Raw genomic sequence first — 18,350 nt, forward strand, 5'->3', positions numbered from 1 at the left:
TTGGGCTTGGCCTGAAGCCCGGGCTTTGTGACCCTGTGAGGGGAGAGTGTTCCAGAACCTGGGCTCCAGCTCACTACACAGCAGTTTTACACCCTGCAGCCTGAGCCCACAGAACCCAAATCAGCTGACCTGGGCTAACCCTGGGTGTTCAATTGCTGTGTAGATATATCTTTAGGTACAGAGGAACTTTAGCATCTACAGGTTTAGGTGGCAGCTGAACAGAGGTTTTGTGAATGCCAATGGCACCTAAATGTTGGACTTTGGAAGCTAACTGCAACTTTAGCACCTATGTCCCATTTGTGAATCTAGCCCTATAGTTTTATATTTCAGTAAGGCTGCAGTCTAAACCCCTTTCAGAAGCCATTTTCAGATGCAGAGTCCTAAACTGTGAGCCTCTGAAAGATTGTAATTTTTGCAGACAATAATATTTTTCCTTTTCCTTGTTGACTATGAACCGTACAGATACCCCATATTTTTATGAAATTGCTGTAGAAGCAAGAAAGTAGTTATTGTCTGAGAGAAGGGACTAATTCTGATATTTCCGGTTGATGGCTTGAGCCGTGGTTTGTCAGACTAGATGGAGCAATCACCTGCCCTGTGCGGCCATCACATTGCAGAGAGGAACCAACTCAATATCTATTATTAATCTCTGTGTTACAAAAAGATTCATGTTTGCTAGAAGCCTTAAGCATACAAGTCTAAAGCCACTGGAAATGCATTATTATATAGTAAGTGCATGGGCCCTTGAACTGTGTAAGAGAGGCTGAAGCCTGGATTAAGGATCAGTGAGTAGATACCATAGCATGATCTGCATTACTGAATAAGTATGACAGAAAGGAGAAATACAAATACTTATAGCTTGCCAGGTTGACAGACAAATTTATGTTGCTATGATCAGGCTGTTAGAAGAAGTCAGATATAGTCTCTCTTCCTTGGAGAAGTTTTTGCCTACTTAAAGAAATAAGACAACTAAAACATTTTTTCCATTAGTGAACAAAAGGTATGATAAAGTATCCAAATTCTTGAATGTTTTCTCATATTTCAGCACCACTATCAGTGTCAGGTATTCAGCTGAGTTTTTTGTAATTAATATTTACACTGTGAAAGTGCCCAAAACCTAAGTTCTGTATAAACATAACTGAAGACACAGTCCCCGCCTCAATGAATTTACAATATAAAGGCCCAATCCAACAATCTGAAGAGTGTAGGCAGACACCTGTGTTCATGGAGAGTTCCACTGACTCCAGTGAACCTCCACATGAGGATAAAGATCTGTCCACACAGATCAGCTTTCAGGATCAGGGCTGAAAGAGATGAAAAAGCAGACAAAGACTAAATGGGAAAGTATATAACATGCAGGCAAAGTGATCTGCCCTGGCAGGTACATGTCATATTAGTTTGCTATCCATCATCTATTTATTTTTTACCTGTTTATAGATTTTATTTCTATTAGAAACACCTTAATTTTAGAGTGACAGCCGCAGCAAGAGAGAATTTCTGAGAACACTAAAAATGCATCCTCTTATAGTGCAAATGTAAGTTACCAAGGAGACCTTAGGACAAATGGCACCTGTTAGACTAATTACAACTGACTTTTTATGGAAAAGTTACATGTTCTTCTTAAAGTGATCTTCTCTGCTTGTTTGACTTGGAAAGTTGAATAATAGTTAGAGTAAAAGGTGCTCCTGCGGCGGGGCTAATGTGCCAGTATTACTAAATTGCCCAAGACCCTATGGTTTGCATCATGTGCAATCCTTAAGCATCAGCTCATATTTTCCAATTAAGAGTAACTAATGTTCCTTTATGTCTAGCAAAATACAATCAGCCATTTATTTCTGCTGGAATCATGTAAGCAGAAGCTACCATTATAGCTATAGGACAAATAAAATTGTGAGACAATTATAGGTCTCTCTCCTCCCCCCACCACCACATTTTGACTGTATTTCGGATCATATAATTTTTAAGGAAAAAAAATCAGCATACGCTCTTGCTGACAAACTAATTGGCTAGAGCAATTACCATTGAGGATGGGACAAAGCTATTAAAAGATTTAACACAACAGTACTCACTATGGATATATCTACACTTCATACACCTTACGGCGGAGTGTAGTGTACATACACTGCATGCCCCTCAAGCATGGGTATAAACAGCAGTGTAGACCGCAAGGCACCGCTTAGGCAAGTAAATACATGCCTGAACTCTGTAGGTATGTGCCCTACATGGCTCTCTACACGCCCAAGTAGTGTCTCTTCCTGTCTACGTTGCTACTTTTAGCAGTGCAGTGTCCTGCTGCCTCCCTATGGCATGAACTTTTTCCTGTTGCAGTGAAAGACTCTGTACTGTGGAGGCAGTGGGGAAAGGCTCAAGCAGATCCCATCAGAGCCTTTCACTGACACATGTAGCTATGCGAAGCAGTATGGATGCAGCCTGCTTTTCATTGCCACCTATAGCTACATAGACCCTACATCAGTGGTTTTCAAACTTTTTTTCTGGGGACTCAGCTGAAGAACATTGTTGATGCCCATGACCCAACAGATCTGGGGATGAGGGGTTTGGGGTGTGGAAGGGGACTCTGGACTGGGGCGAGGGTTGGGGTGCGGGAGGGGGTCAGGGCTCTGGGCTGGGGGTGCAGGCTCTGGGGTGAGGCCAGGGATGAGGAGTTGGCGTACAGGAGGGGCTCTGGGTTGGGGGGGCCTCAGGGCTGGGGCAGGGAGTTGGGGTGCAGGAGGGGATCAGGGCTCTGGGCTGGGGGTGCAGGCTCTGTGATGAGGCTGAGGATGAGGGGTTTGGGGTGCATGAACGGGTTCCAGGTTTGGGGGGCCGGAGGCTGGGGCACGGACTTATATCCAGGGGGTCTTGGTTAGCAGCGCAGAGGGGGTGCAGAGGCAGGTTTCCCATCTCTCCTGGCACCCCGGACCGTACTGCGTCCTGGAAGTGGCCAGCGGCAGGTCTGGCTCTTAGACGGAGGCGTGCAAGTGGCTCTGTGTGACTCTCGCCTGAAGGTACTGCCCTCTCCCCTGATGCCTGGGTCAGGGACAGTGCGTGGAGCCCCATGACCCCCCTGCCTAGGAGCTGGACCCACTGTCAGATGCTCCCAGAGTGCAGTGCGGTGTCAGAAGAGGTAGGCACTAGCCTGCCTTAGCTGGACGGCACTGCTGACAGGACTTTTAACATCCCGGTCGGCGGTGCTGACCGGAGCAAGGCAACCCAGCACCTTACATGCCGTGACTCGGTAGTGGGTTGAGGTCCACAGTTTGAAAAACACTGCTATACATGCTACTGCCAGAGGTGGATGGAATAGACATAGCCTATGTTAAAACCTGAACTGGTCAAACTTTTCAAATAATTTTTCAACATCTCTCAAATGTTCAGTTTCTCACTAATGTTTCTCTAATGTTTTTACTGATTTTTTAAAAATTAAGTTGTAGTGAAATTGAGTGCAAAATAAATATTGAACATTTTCATTTAACAAAAAGCAGTTCTTAGTGAACAAAATATTTGATAACATTTTAGAACACATTTTAAAAATTGGGGATAAAATTAATAAAAATGTCCCAAGCTTTTGTGGAAAAATTCCTGTTTGTGTATTGGCGCCTATCATACTACTTTTCCAGATTTTTCCAAGTTTGTGGAAGTTGTTTGCTGCTTTAGAGATTTGGTGCTTGACATTGCATCGCCACCATCTTACTCAGTAGAGAGGTAAAATGACTTACTTCTTCTTCTGCTTCTCTGTCTACTACTCTGATGGTTGCTTTTGGGACACTGAGAGCCATATATTTTGTCTTCTCCTTGTTGATAAACAAACTAATTTGTTTTGTTGTGTGTGGTTTGTTTAAATAATACCTTATTATTAATTTGTAATTGACTCTTGATGTTTTTCTTTCCTTCCTCCCTCATTGATTTTAAATGAGTCTCTAACACTAACTTCCCATGATACGAGCTGTAGTATGAAAGACTAACTGTAAAAGAGTCATTATTCTGGGGGCTAAAATGTTAGAAAAACAAGGTGGTCATAAAGTCTATGCACAGCAATTAAGCCTTCAACAAGAAAGAACTAATTATATCATTTCAATAAAGTGACTTTTATAAGCCCCAATAGGTCATGGAAAGTAAATCCAAGAGCACGAGGAAGAAATCAGCCATGGAAAGAGACTGACACTCAGGAACTGGGAGCTTCCTCCAGGTTAAGCAGGAATTACTGCTGCAGAGCTTCTTAAATGAGAGAATCATAGATATTACACATGGAAAATACCTAGTACATTGGGTCATGTTGGATGTGACCTTGTCATTCACTGAAGGTTTTCCCTTACAGAACATTTTTCACTGCTTTTTCTAGTTTAATTTCAAATGACTGAAGCAAATGAGGCTTTTACCACTTTTTTCAGTGTCCACAGACAGTTAGACTTTTTGTAGATGTTTATTATCCTAAGTCTCTCCCTTACCTGCTTAACCAGGCTATACATTTAAATGGAGGCAGTGAGGCCCAGTGGACTGGGAGGCAAGAGACTGCTCTGGCAGTGTGTGAACCTGGGCTAGTCACTGCACTGCACTGAGCCTCAGTTTCCCCATGTGTAAAATGGAGATAACAGTAATTATTCCTTTAAAAACACTTCAAGATCTGCAGGTGAATAATGGTATACAAAGGCTAAATATTATGTTATCACCATAGATAGTGTTAACCACTACACACACATTAAGTATAGAGCATCCCATATTATTATTGTATTATACCTAGCATGTGGACAGTTTGTTAACCGAATTGTATTTGCCTTTCCCAGAATTCACTTCACTTTGCTCATGTATGTCAAGTGATATATATCCCACAAAACACAGCAAAGCTAAACATAGCTAATGGCAGTAGTGAACATAAAATCTATCAAAGGTAAAATACATTTGTTCTATGTCCAAGTACAAGATCAGGCGGTGCTTTCGCATCTATTGGTACTTGAAATATGGTGATCAAAAGAAGAGATAAGGAAAGGTCCAGAGCAAAAAGTTAAGGAACTAGTATGAACTAGTGGGTTGATTCTTCGGTGATGTATAAAGTATTTTCTAATTTGTAAACAATCCTGTTATAAATAGAAGTAATTTTGAAGGTGTATCTTCGAAGCAGACCTTCTGTGGAAGGTGAAAATGCTGCAAGTTAAGAATTGTATGTCTCCTTTTCGTATTCTATTACTTTGTCATTAATAATAAAACTTGGCTAAGTTCAGTTACTTGGTGTCCCAAATGTTTTTAATAATGAACTGCAAGCATAGTCAACAATTGCCAATATATTTTAATCAATAATGGCCCACTATCACATTTAATTATTTGCAATTGTTATTCTCTAAGTCAGTGTTTCCCAAACTTGGGATGCCGCTTGTTTAGGGAAAGCCACTGGCAGGCCGGGACGGTTTGTTTCCTGCCGCATCTGCAGGTCCAGCCGATTGCGGCTCCCACTGTGAACCCCCCCCCTCCCCCCGCCCCAGAAACCATCAGGAATCAATGTTGCATACGTTATTATTGGTCTGTGTTTCAGACAATCTATATCAGGGATTGGCAACCTTCGGCACACAGCCTGCCAGGGTAAGCACCCTGGCAGGCTGGTTTGTTTACCTGCTGCATCCGCAGGTCTGGCTGATCATGGCTCCCACTAGCTGCGGTTTGCTGCTCCATGCCAATGGGAGCTGTGGGAAGCAACGTGGGCTGAGGGATGTATTTGCAGCCACTTCCAGCAGCTCCCATTGGCCTGGAGCAGCGAACCGTGGCCAGTGGGAGCCGCGATCGGCCAGACCTGCAGACATGGCAGGTAAACAAACCGGCCCGGCCCACCAGGGGCTTTCCCTACACAAGTGGTGTCCCAAGTTTGGGAAACACTACTCTAAGTATTTCTCTCCTGCTGACTATGCTTTGAATGTATTAAGTTTTTCCAAGATGAATCTCTTATTTAATTATTTCCTGTCAATATTTCTCTCCTTTCTAGATGCCTTTGTATTATCTTTCTGGTTCCATGGGTGATTGCAGCACCTTCCAGATTAGTATCATCATAGAGTTAATTAAGGCACTGGTTATCCCTTCTTCATTATTGACCTTGAAGATATTAAATAATTGTTTGGCTTTATGCACTATAATGGGACTACTCACAGTTCATAAATGTAAGCATGCACATGAGTCTTTGCAGGATCAGGGCCTACATTTATTTAACTAACGAACAATAATTCACCTGGTAGGTAAATCTCGTTCAAGCTGGACTTTTTATTGATTCCTCCAGTGAAATTTCTTGATCTTCTGAACTGTACCTGTAGTTAGCTGAGGCATAAGTTAGTTCTTGCTCTTCTTCCTCAAAGCAATATTTGTAGATGTCACTAGATTTTTCTTTTGTAACTCAGTCGATGGTATTGCCAGTGGTAATATAGTTGGCTAAAACAGGTAGTATCTGCCACATACAACTGATCAGTACGGCAAAGATTTTGTGATCTTTACATTTTATTGTGTACTACACTAGACTTAATTGTCATTGAATAGGACCTGCTTTTGGTCTCAATGGCAGTATGTTGTACAAATTCATTGTACAATCACCTAGGATGGATTTTGTCTACTGACAGTTGGTTTACCTGCAGCTTATAAACATACCCTCAAAGGTCTGGTTTTATGAGATCCAGTTGAGAATAAATGTTTCATCTAAACAGATGGTGCCTGGCTAGTGCTGCATTTTAGAGTATAGAATCATAGAAATATAAGGCTGGAAGGGACCTGGAGAAGTCATCAAGTCCATCCCCCTGCACTGAGGCAAGACCAAGTAAACCTAGACCATCACTGACAGGTATTTGTCCAACCAGTTTTTAAAAACTTCTAGTGATGGAGATTCCACAACCTCCCTTGGAAATATATTCAAAAGCTTAACCACTCTTATAGTTAGAAAGGTTTTCCTAATATCTAATCTAAATCTCCTTTGCTGCAGATTAAACCCATTACTTGTTCTGTCTTCAGTGGACATGGAGAACTAACGTTCATCATCCTTTTTATAATAGCACTTAACAGATTTGAAGATTGTTATCAAGTCCCCCCTCAGTCCTCTTTTCTTAAAACTAAACATGCCCAGTTTTTTTTTAACTTTTGCTCATAAATCAGATTTTCTTAACCTTGTATCTTTTTTGTTGCTCTCCTCTGGACTCTCCAATTTCTCTACATCTTTCCCAAAGTTTGGTATCCAGAATGGGACACAATACTCCAGCTGAGGCCTCTTAGTGCTAATCAGAGTGGGACAATTACCTTCAGAGTCTTACACATGATACACCTGCCTTATACACTTCTGAATGATTTTAGCCCATAACTGAATCACATTGTTGACTCATATTCAATTTGTGATCCACTGTAATCCTCAAATCCTTTTCAGTAGTACTACCCCATAGCCAGTTATTCCCCATTTTGTAGCTGTGCATTTGTTTTTTTTTCCTAAGTAAAATACTTTGCATCTTTCAATATGAAAGTAAGAAATTGGCCAGTTTCTTTTTCTGTGTGCCCTTTTCTGATTCCATGCACTATAATCCTCTTTTTTTGAACAAACCATACACTGAAGCTAGAGGAGAGTTGTGTGGTTAAATGTGTGCTTCCATATAGCTGCACAAATTTGTGAAATACTGATTGGAATGAGGGTCCAATACATATGAGTGATTCCAGGGGGAAAAAATGGGTTTCCTGGTTCAAGTGACATGACCTGAATTAGAGCTTTGAAGCCAAACACTGTTGTCATGGTGTCCATGACTCCTGAAGTCACTGTTACCCTAATAAATTATGGATCATTTTCACTGAGAATCTAATATGGCTCCACCACTCTCCTTAGTATTTCCTATTTGCTAGTTTAGGGGGTTATTGTGCTGGCTTATGAGGATCCCATCCTAACTCTCACCTTGCATTGTATGGGAGTTTGGGCATCTAAATCCAGGGTTGTGAATTCCACTAGGTGCCAGGGCATCTAAGAGTTAGTTAGCTGTTGCAATGCCTAAGTCCCTTTGTGGATCTAGTCCAATGTGCTTATTACTTCAGTGGTATGTGCTAATATTGGAGATAACATGCAAAAAAAAAAAAAGAGAAATCTGGCCATTTTGAATAGGTACAAATCACAACATGCATTTGTGTTTATTGGGACTCACGGAATTTGTTTGCACTGCCTTACTGAGCTCTACCACTTCTAAAGGTGAACTAACTCCTCAAGGTCTCCCGGGACAGAAAGCTGAGGGGTGGTGGGAGGTGGGGGGCAGTATTTGGTACTGTAGATAAGACGCTAGAAGATTCTTTTTCAGGATAAAAGAGAGCCCTGTAAACATGCCCTATTGTTCTTCAGTTTATCATCACTGACTTTTTTTAATGATAATTGAAGGAACAAAAAACACCACTAGTGTTTGGGAATTCATTAAATTGAATTTTATCTAATTTTATTTATTTTATATAAATGTATCCAAAGAAAGGTGCAATCATAAACCTCCATATGAGCACATCTCCCACTCCATCACAAAAAGGAAAAGATAAAAAGCCTGCATCTTTTTTATTAGGGATACACAACTGCATCTGTAGTGTTGTTGATAAATCTTGAGGCTACTGTGTGGCACCTGCAATTTCCTTCACTTCAGATCAATCGGGTGTGTGTGGGGGGTGGGGTGGGGGAGGTGCATTCTAAAGCCTGTGCACAGCAAAAATGGGACAGAAAACCAACTACATTTTTTTGCTTCTCATTACCCTTTATGATAATTTCTCTCTCTTTTTCACTTCACTTCATCCAGAAGATGGTGCTGCTGCTTCTGCTGCAACAGATGCTAACATGCTGCAGCTTCTACCACTGAAGCAAGAAACAGACTTGGCACCAGTGTGTTTCTGAACTGGAGGGGCATTTCAATGAGATTTACTAATTTGTCCCTCTGCCTTAAATTTAATTTTTGTGTCATTATTAGGATTTCTTAATATCACAATTTATTATTAAACACTTTTAGTTTTAAAAGGCATATGAACTGGGTTTGGCTGGAGTCAGAGGTCTCTAATCTGAACTAGTAACAGGGTTTACTTGTTGCTAAAACACAGAAGCCTTAACTAGTCCAATTTAATGGAGGCAGAAATTAACATGCTCCGTCAATTGAACCACTGCAAATACCTTGTCATCTTGTCCTCCTCAAATCCTTTGTTAACCTATTTCATCCACTTGTTGCATTTTGTCATCAGCCTAGATTGTAAACTCTCTGAGACAAGGATTCTCTTTTTGTTATTTGTTTGTAAAGCACCAAGAACTATAGAGTTCGAATCCTTGATCAGGGCCCGTAAGTACTGCTAGAATAAAAATAATATGTAATAATTCCTTTCCATACAGTCTTCACCTTTTCTTGTTATAAAAAAGAGATGCTAGGCCCTGTTGGCGTAGTCTGTTTTTATTGTCTGATTTTAAAAAGAAAAATTAAATGTTAAAAATAAAAGATGAAATTAATATTTTTCAGGATAGATCTTTTTAATAATAGTACATTGAAGAATAGTTTTCTATAGAAATAAAATACCTTAATTACCTTTAAAATATACATGTTCACTGTTTGCTCATTCTGTAGATATGCTGCTTACTCTTCCAAAATGAGAGTTTGAATTGCACAAAGAATTGAGGATTGGTCCCATGTACAGTACACATTTACACGTACAGTATTATACAAGTAAAGGAGGGCCGTTAAAAATTCCTTACATTTGGCATGAGTGCCTTGATAACACAAAAGGTTTTGAAAAATTTTAATATAAGTTCAGAGTATATGTGCCTGCTTAAAATATCATATTTGTAATTCTTATGATTAATTTCATGACTGTTCATCCAGGTTTTTCTGGGCAATAGCCATACAGAAAATACCATGTTTGGGAAGAATTTACTTTTGAAGGGAATAAAGAGAAGGGGAGGGTAAATCAGATTGGTTAAAATAAGAACCAGTCTTAGGCCTGGTCTACACTATGCTGTTAAACCGATTTTAACAGCGTTAAATTGATTTAATGCTGCACCCGTCCACACTACACTGCTCTTTATATCGATTTATAGGGCTCTTTAAATCGATTTCTGTAATCCTACAAAACAAGAGGAGTAATGCTAAAATCGATATTACTATATCGGATTTGGGTTAGTATGGACGCAAATCAAAGTTATTGGCCTCATTATTTTACAGTAGCTACCCACAGTGCACTGCTCCAGAAATCGATGCTAGCCTCGGACCATGGACGCACACCACCTAATTAATGTGCCTAGTGTGGACACGCACAATCGACTTTATAATATCTGTTTTATAAAATCCGTTTAAGCTAATTCGAATTTATCCTGTAGTGTAGATGTAGCCTTAGCCAGCTCATTAGACTTGTACTGAAACAGAACCAAGTTCAGAAAAATTTGACTTTTCTGGTAACATTAGCTTCTTACAAATGCATTTGAAACATGTTTAATGGCTGCCATTGTAAGTGTAAAGTGTTATTAATTCAGAGAGAGAGAGAAACCCCCAAACCAGTTAACTTAGTCCTGGTATTTTAAAAAAATATATATTTGCATTTGAGTATCTACTTATTAATTAATTATTATTATTATTTAACATTTATATTGTGGTAGGCTTGTACAAGCCAGCCAAACTGGGCCACTATGATGCTAGACACTCCCAAACAGAGCATTAGCCTGCTAAACCCAGGGTTGTGAGTTCAATCCTTGACAGGGCCTCTTAGGGATCTGGAGCAAAATCAGTACTTGGTCCTGCTAGTGAAGGTAGAGGGCTGGACCCGATGACCTTTCAAGGTCCCTTCCAGTTCTATGAGATAGGTATATCTCCACAAACATAGCTGCAGTGATGTAATGGGGTTTGTACTGATGCAAGGTATCTACATTAAGGATATGCACCAGAGTAACTACACTGTCAGTTACGCTGGTGAAAATTTCCCTTGAGTAGACAGGCAGTGTAGAAAAGCAAACCTTAACAGTTAAATTTGCTATATAAATATACCCACTGCTCAAAACAAATTCAAATAACCTTACAATAAAAGCTCAAAAATACAGAAATAACCTGTTAAGATACTGTATAGCTTATATGCTTGCTTTGGGTAAATGATAATACTAATGCGAGAATTCTCCTTACAGCTTACAACTCTTTCAGCACATGCACTATCACCAATACATGGATAATAGCTTTGACTAGGTAAAGTATCTGAGTGGTCGCTGCTTGTGTAGATAAAGCCCCTGGCGGGCTGGGCTGGTGTGTTTACCTGCCCCGTCCGCAGGTCCGGCTGATCGTGGCTCCCACTGGCCGCAGATCACTGCTCCAGGCCCATGGGAGCTGCTGGAAGCAGCGTGGGCTGAGGGACTTACTGGCTGCCACTTCCAGCAGCTCCCATGGGCCCGGAGCAGTGATCCACAGCCAGTGGGAGCCGCAATCAGCCAGACCCATGGACAGGGCAGGTAAACACACCGGCCCGGCCTGCCAGGGGCTTTCCCTACACAAGCGGCAACCCCTGTTTGAGAAACCCTGCCCAAGAGGCTTTTCTAACAGTGTGCTTGCAGATCAGAAGATAATGGGTTAATGCTGACCTTAGCTGCTGCTGTTTGCCAAGGGGGGTGGGAGGGAAGGTGGGACTTCCATTTTCAAGAATAGATTGCAGATTATTCAGACAGAGAAAACAAAGGAGGTTACCCCTTGGAATTGTGGGATACTTCTGGGACCTCAGTCAAGTGGGGCTGCAGCTACATTGCAAAGCAACAGGGCTTGGACCCTGGGTCCCAGCTTGACTCAAACTTGGACCCTGATGCAATTGCTGTGTAGATGGAAGAGGGGGTTAGGTTTGAGCCCGGACTCGAGCATGGGCTTTTACTTCTGTCCCTGTGTAAGACGTTGCAGTGCAGACATAGCCAGAGCCAGAATTTCTTCGCTGTTTTTGTTTCTTGTTGGGCATCAGATCTGCTACTGGTTCTGACCAAAGCTCTGAGCTGCCAGGGCTCCACCCACTTCCCACACCCCTCTTCTGGGGAACTACTAAGCACACAGTCCCTGCTCCCACTTGCAGCAGAGATGCATGGAGGCTGCTTAAGGCAATGTGTGTGGAGTATTATTTCCCCTTATGCTCCTGTTGGCCATATTGTGCCAGGCCACAATCTGGCATAAAGCTCTTTGTGTAGGAATTTACTTTAAAAAAATTCCTGTGAAAGTGAAAAAAAATACACAAGAATTTCTACCACTGCCAGTGGCAGGGTCATGCCAGATGCCTTAGGTTAACTTCTATGTGTTAGCCACAGAGAGAGAGAGAGAGAAATAGCAGGAGTTTTCTATGAATTTTTATAACAAACATTATGTGATGGGAACAGAAAGTTGTATACCTCAGCAAACTCCTAGGAGTTTGTGTGGAAGAATTCACTTCCTGTTGCGCTTTGGAGCATGTGCTGTAGAAGCTTGCAGGGGTGAATTAATGCAGAGCTCAGCCATGCTAGTGATAAAGTACTTAAAACCACAAAGTACTTATCTGGGTGATAAGCTCAACCAGCTTTGCTTCTGCAGCCAGAACATTTGAGGAGCTCAGTAGGGTTAGTGGCAATCCCTACCACCCAGAGCTCTGTGAAGCTGTTAAGCTCTTCAAGGTCCCCAAACTACCAGGCTTAAGCTTTGCAGGGAGTGATCATACCTACTCCAGCTGAGCCCCTTAAGTTTACACGGTTGTAGAAGCCAAGTGATTGAAGCTCTCCTAAAGTCTTTAAGCATTCAATTTTATGCATATAAAACTTGAAGTACTGAAGTACTAAATTGGCTGCACTCTAAGCCCGTTTACTTCTACAAGCCTAATACTTTAAGCAGTTCAGTAACGTCAAAGGTTACTTTTAGGCCTTGTGAAACTTCTATAAACAGCAGTTCCCATTGGATTCCCATAAACATTCAGAATCTGATGAATAACCAAGGATTGCTTTGCTAGAGTTCCCATGGTCTGTGGTCCTCCTTGGCTTTCACTGCCCATTGCTACTGACTGACATACAGATCATTACTCAGCAGCTTCCCTAATAGAGAAACCAGGGGTGAGAACTGTTAACCTTTTTTTAGTCTGTTTCAGTTTCATTTTTCTTCAGAGCTGTGCTATGCAAACATGCATTTGAAAATTTTAAAACAGTAGCCTTCCTTAGGGAGGAGGGTTTGAAACACCTGATTCGCTTTATGAAAATGGGATAAATTACTGTGATTTGAAACATATTTGTGGTAGATAGCTGAAATAAGAGCAATAAATTCTTGACCACCCCTACATAAACTGAAAAACATGTTCAAAAGGAAATGTTATTCGTGTGAAAACACAGAAGGGTGAAAATTAGATTTGAGAAAAGGAGTTTGGAACAGTGCTACCTACATGCTTATTATTAATATCTTTTGACCTCCTCAGCCGAAAAATAGGATTTATTCTCAGCTCAAAGTAATGGCAAGAATATCAAATTCTACCAAAAGAAAGAAACAGAATGAAGGAATCCACATCAAACTCTACTTCCAAATCTTGTCTAATGTGCCATCCACAGCTTTGCTAAAGAAGATTGTATCCAAGTGAATTGTGCAAAGTAAACAAACTATCTTCCAGCTAAGAAATCCATTTGACCCATGGATCTTACTGGTTTGTCACCAGCTAGTGACCAGTCAAAGACTTGTCTGACCTCTACATAGCATGAGCTTTTAGTCAGTAGATGATACCTCCAGATCAATTCAACAATGAAAAAAAAACCTGTAATCCCCCTCTGGATAACTAGATGGATAAAATTCTATTATAAGGATATCTTGGAAACAATCTTGCCTTTCCTACTTAGTTACAGAGCGGAAAATCTGATGGCAACTCAAAATCAGTTGGAGTAGTGAAAATAGGCCTCACTATAAATTGGGCATCAAACAAAATTGGCCAAATCTAGACACCAGACACATGAGCCATTGATGCCACTAGAACTATAGCGGTGTAAAGCTAGTGTCAGTGACAACAGAATTAAGTGCTCTAGCTGTTCTAGATAAGACAAGGAGGAGCTATTGCATTTTACCACATTCAGAAGTCTTCTGAGCTTTGTGATTTCCATACTGGTCCACAGACTCAAACTTTCCTGCCTCTGCATTCTGCTAATGCCTAATAAGACTCAGTTCTACTTCCAGGCTGAACTTGCTGTACTCCCTGCAGACAAATAACTTCCTGAGGCAGGGCAGGCTTCAGCGTTTTTGCTGCCCTAAATGGCCAAAAAAAAAAAATTAAAAAAAAATGCGCGATTGGTGGCACTTTGGTGGCAACTCTACCGCCGCCACTTAATTCTTTAGCAGCAATTTGGTGGCAGTTCTGACCCTGTAAAGGGAGAAGTACCAGAGACTCCACGAAGCCCATTTCTATGGCACTACCAGCCCCTTCCCCGGGATGTTAATATACTCACTAATGAGAAAAGAAAAACTCTGTTCCTCAGAACTCCCCATAATAATAAATGAAAAAAAAATCTTCAAATTAAAATTCTCACTGTGGCTTAGGGGATGTACCTCTGAGCATAACCACAGAACCACACGAAGTCTTTGAACAAGAGGACCTGAAGAAATGTAATCATGCACTAAATTCTTTGTGAAATGGAAAAATACTTACAAGAAAATCCAGCTTCATCCAATCCTATGTTGTTTTCATATTAATAGCTGCTACTTATTTCTGCTTTTTGGGGAGGGCAAGCTTTGTAACATTTTCTGAGAAACAAAGAAACAAACATACCAAACTAAATCAACCTTCCTCCCCGCATCTTTTCTACAGAAATACTAGGGTTGTATACTACTCAGTTCATTTCACTCCAGAGTCCTGTTTATCAGGGCTGGCTCTAGCTATTTTGCCGCCCCAAGCACGGTGGCCCTGCTGTTTATTATGCTTCTAAATAACAAGAAGCACACATTTGAACAAATGCTGATTCTCTGTTTTGAAATGTTAATTCCTACATCATTCTGATGCACTTCAGTACTTTTTAACAAACTTGCTGGGATCCAGAAATTACAGCTTATGTCAGGGGTCAGCAACCTTTCAGAATTGGTGTGCCCAGTCTTCATTTATTCACTCTAATTTAAGGTTTCGTGTGCTGATAATACATTTTAATGTTTTTAGAAGGTCACTTTCTATAAATCTATAATATATAATTAAACTGTTGTTGTATGTAAAGTAAATAAGGTTTTTTAAATGTTTAAGAAGCTTCATTTAAAATTAAATTAAAAGGCAGAGCCCCCCGGAACAGTGGCCAGGACCCAGGCAGTGAGAGTGCCACTGAAAATCAGTTCGCATGCTGCCTTTGGCACGCATGCCATAGGTTGCCTACCCCTGACTTATGGTATTGCTGGTGATTCTGGATTTGTCTTTTCATAATTTCTATGCGGGAAGTGATATGGAGTGAGATCCTCAGCATTCTAAGGCAAATGAATCTAACATTTTGGGTGATTTGTTAAAAAGGCCTACAGCTACTATGCAAAAATGTGTGCACAATTGTGTATGTATTTACTACAGATGAAGGGCAAATTTAGATTTATAAATTCTGCATGTACAAGCATAATTACACATGCTAAATGAGACACATTTTTGGGACTGGAAAAAGGTCTCTGTGTATTAGAAATTCAGCTACCATTGTTAAAAAATATAGGCCTCCTGAACTCTGTGTGCAGACACATTGCTCAGTGTTTGCCCTTCCAGACTGTGCTACCACTGGGCCCGTGGGGCCTTGGTTTGGATGCAACCCAGTTCTACTGCTCCCCCTGTATTTCCCCTTGTTGTATTTCTCCTCTCATCCCTCTGTAAATAAATATTTCCCTTTCTTATATCTATTGTACTTTTCCTGTAGGTGCGTGTGTTCACTCTGGGGGGGTTGGAACAGGTGCCCCTGGGGTGGAAGGGATTTCTCCTGCTGCTTTCCTGCGTATGCCTTCTCTTGGCCAGAGCTGCCTGCAGAGCAGACTCCATCTTGGCCACGAGGGCACTAAAGTTACATGTAAAAGGGACTTCATTCTTTTAGTAGAGATCAGAATTATGCCTTTTAGTTTGTCTCCAAGTCCCTATCTCTCTGTTCAATTTTAGGGGACATATTGGGATTCTAGTTATATGGGTGCCACAATCCACCCATCCACTATTTTTATTTAAAAGAAGCAAGTGAAAGAAATCTATAACAACAAAGATTGGGGTTGGTTTTTTTTTTTTAAATTTACCAGAATAGTGTGAAGATAACTTCCCTGCACTTGCTTTGAATCTCATGCTTGCCTGCTCCCATCTTTTCTTAACTAAGTTCAGTACAAATCCCTCTAGACCCATGCACTTCCCAAATACTTTTAGTATCCAGCTTGCTCACTAGGTGCATTCCCCCCAAGATTCTAATAGCTCTTTTTGTAATAAATTGGAAATTGTAATAAATGTTGTCAAGGTTCCTTCCTCATTCTGAACTTTAGGGTACACATGTGGGGACCTGCATGGACACTTCTAAGCTTGATTACCAGCTTAGATCTGGTATCACTGGCTACGTCTTCACTACCCGCTGGTAGCAATCGATTGCTCGGGGATCGATATATCATGTCTCATCTAGACGCGATATATCGATCCCTGAACGCGCTTATATTGATTCTGGAACTCTACCAACCCGAACGGAGTTGCGGAGTCGACATGGGAAGCCACGGACATTGATCTCGTGCCGTGAGGATGGTGAGTAATTCGGTCTTAGATACTTCGACTTCAGCTACGTTATTCACATAGCTGAAGTTGCTTATCTGAGATTGATTTTCGCCTGTAGTGTAGACCAGCCCACTGCCACCACCCCGAAGCACTACTTTTCTTCCCTCGGTAGCTTTGAGAGACTTCACCAAGTCCCTGGTGAACACAGATCCAAACTTCTTGGATCTTAAAACAAGGAGAAATTAACCATCCGCCCTCCTTTCTCCCACCAACTCCTGGTGGATCCAGATCCAACCCCTTTGGATCTAAAAAACAAGGAAAAAATCAATCAGGTATTAAGAAAAAGGCTTTTAATTAAAGAAAAGAAAGGTAAAAGAAAACCCTCTGGGAGAGATTAGCACACCAGCTACTCTCATAGACAACAGATTCCAAACACAGAGAATGTTCCCCTGGGCAAAAACTTAGTTACACAAAAAATACCCAAATACCCAGTTTTGATAATTCCCTTAATGGTACCAAGACAAATTATAAAAGAAATAAACAAAAACCTATTTATCCCTTTCTAAAACTTACTACTCCAATAAGAGGCTGGTTTCTTGATCTTTTTCACTCTGGCTGAAAAGTGAAACTCTAAACAAAGGAAAACTTCCCTCCTTCTTTTTGAAACATCTTATTCCCCCATTGGTTCCTCTGGTCAGGTTTCAGCTAGGCTAGGTGAACTTCTTAACCCTTTACAGGTAAAAGAGGCATTAACCCTTAACTATCTGTTTATGACAAATGTATTTTACTTTCAAATTTGGGCAACGTACCTCCCCTGTAAGGAGACAATAAACCCCTCTGATAATAGTCCGAGCAATCATTTGTCATCTGTGAAATTATGCTGAGAAACAGCTGACAGAATGGATCACTTTCGGCTAATAACAGCAACATTCTGCTTTAAGCAGAGAAAATATCCACAACCAAGCCCTGGTAATGGATGTATGTCAAAAAGTACGCAATGGAAGCAAAATTTCAGGTACTTTAGATAGCCCTTTTTCTTTCCCCAGACATCTGCTTAAGGTGATGAATGAGAAGCTGCCATCTTCTATATAATAAGCCTGAAAAAATATTTTCTGACAGCTGACTACACTTCCTAGTATCGATTACATGGAAAGGCCAGAATGAGTTCATAAAAATGCTTTTTTAGTTTATTATGCCTTCTAAATAAAAAATGGTAAAGAAAGAATCTGAAAGAAACCATGGGAGCAGACTCAGTCAATTAAAAAGGATGAAAACGAAGAGAAGTGTATGTGAAGGGGAAACATTTATAATGGCTGCCCAGAACAATGAGCAACCTTGCTCAGCCTAGCTAGTTATGTGTCAAGGATACATCAAGCACAAGAGACAAGGGATCCCAAGTGAGGTCATTACTAGTAATCAACAGACGGTCTTATCATCACAGGGCCGTTGGGAAGTATGTCTTCTGGATTGTTAGGGTGGATATGTATGGAAAAAGTTAAAAAAATTAAAGCAAAATGTGAAAGTAATGGATCCAATAGTACTATGGACAGAAAAAACAGAGGGTCTGTTTCTCCATTGTCTTGTGCAAAAATTTATAACAGTGCAAAGTGGGTATAAATTGCCACTATCATAATAACTGAGAGGAGAATTCAGGTCACTTGGTACCAATTTACACTGTAAGTAATATGTACAATAAAGGCAATTCT

Source organism: Gopherus evgoodei, chromosome 1 (genome assembly GCF_007399415.2).
Source record: "Gopherus evgoodei ecotype Sinaloan lineage chromosome 1, rGopEvg1_v1.p, whole genome shotgun sequence".
NCBI classification, from domain to species: Eukaryota; Metazoa; Chordata; order Testudines; family Testudinidae; genus Gopherus; species Gopherus evgoodei.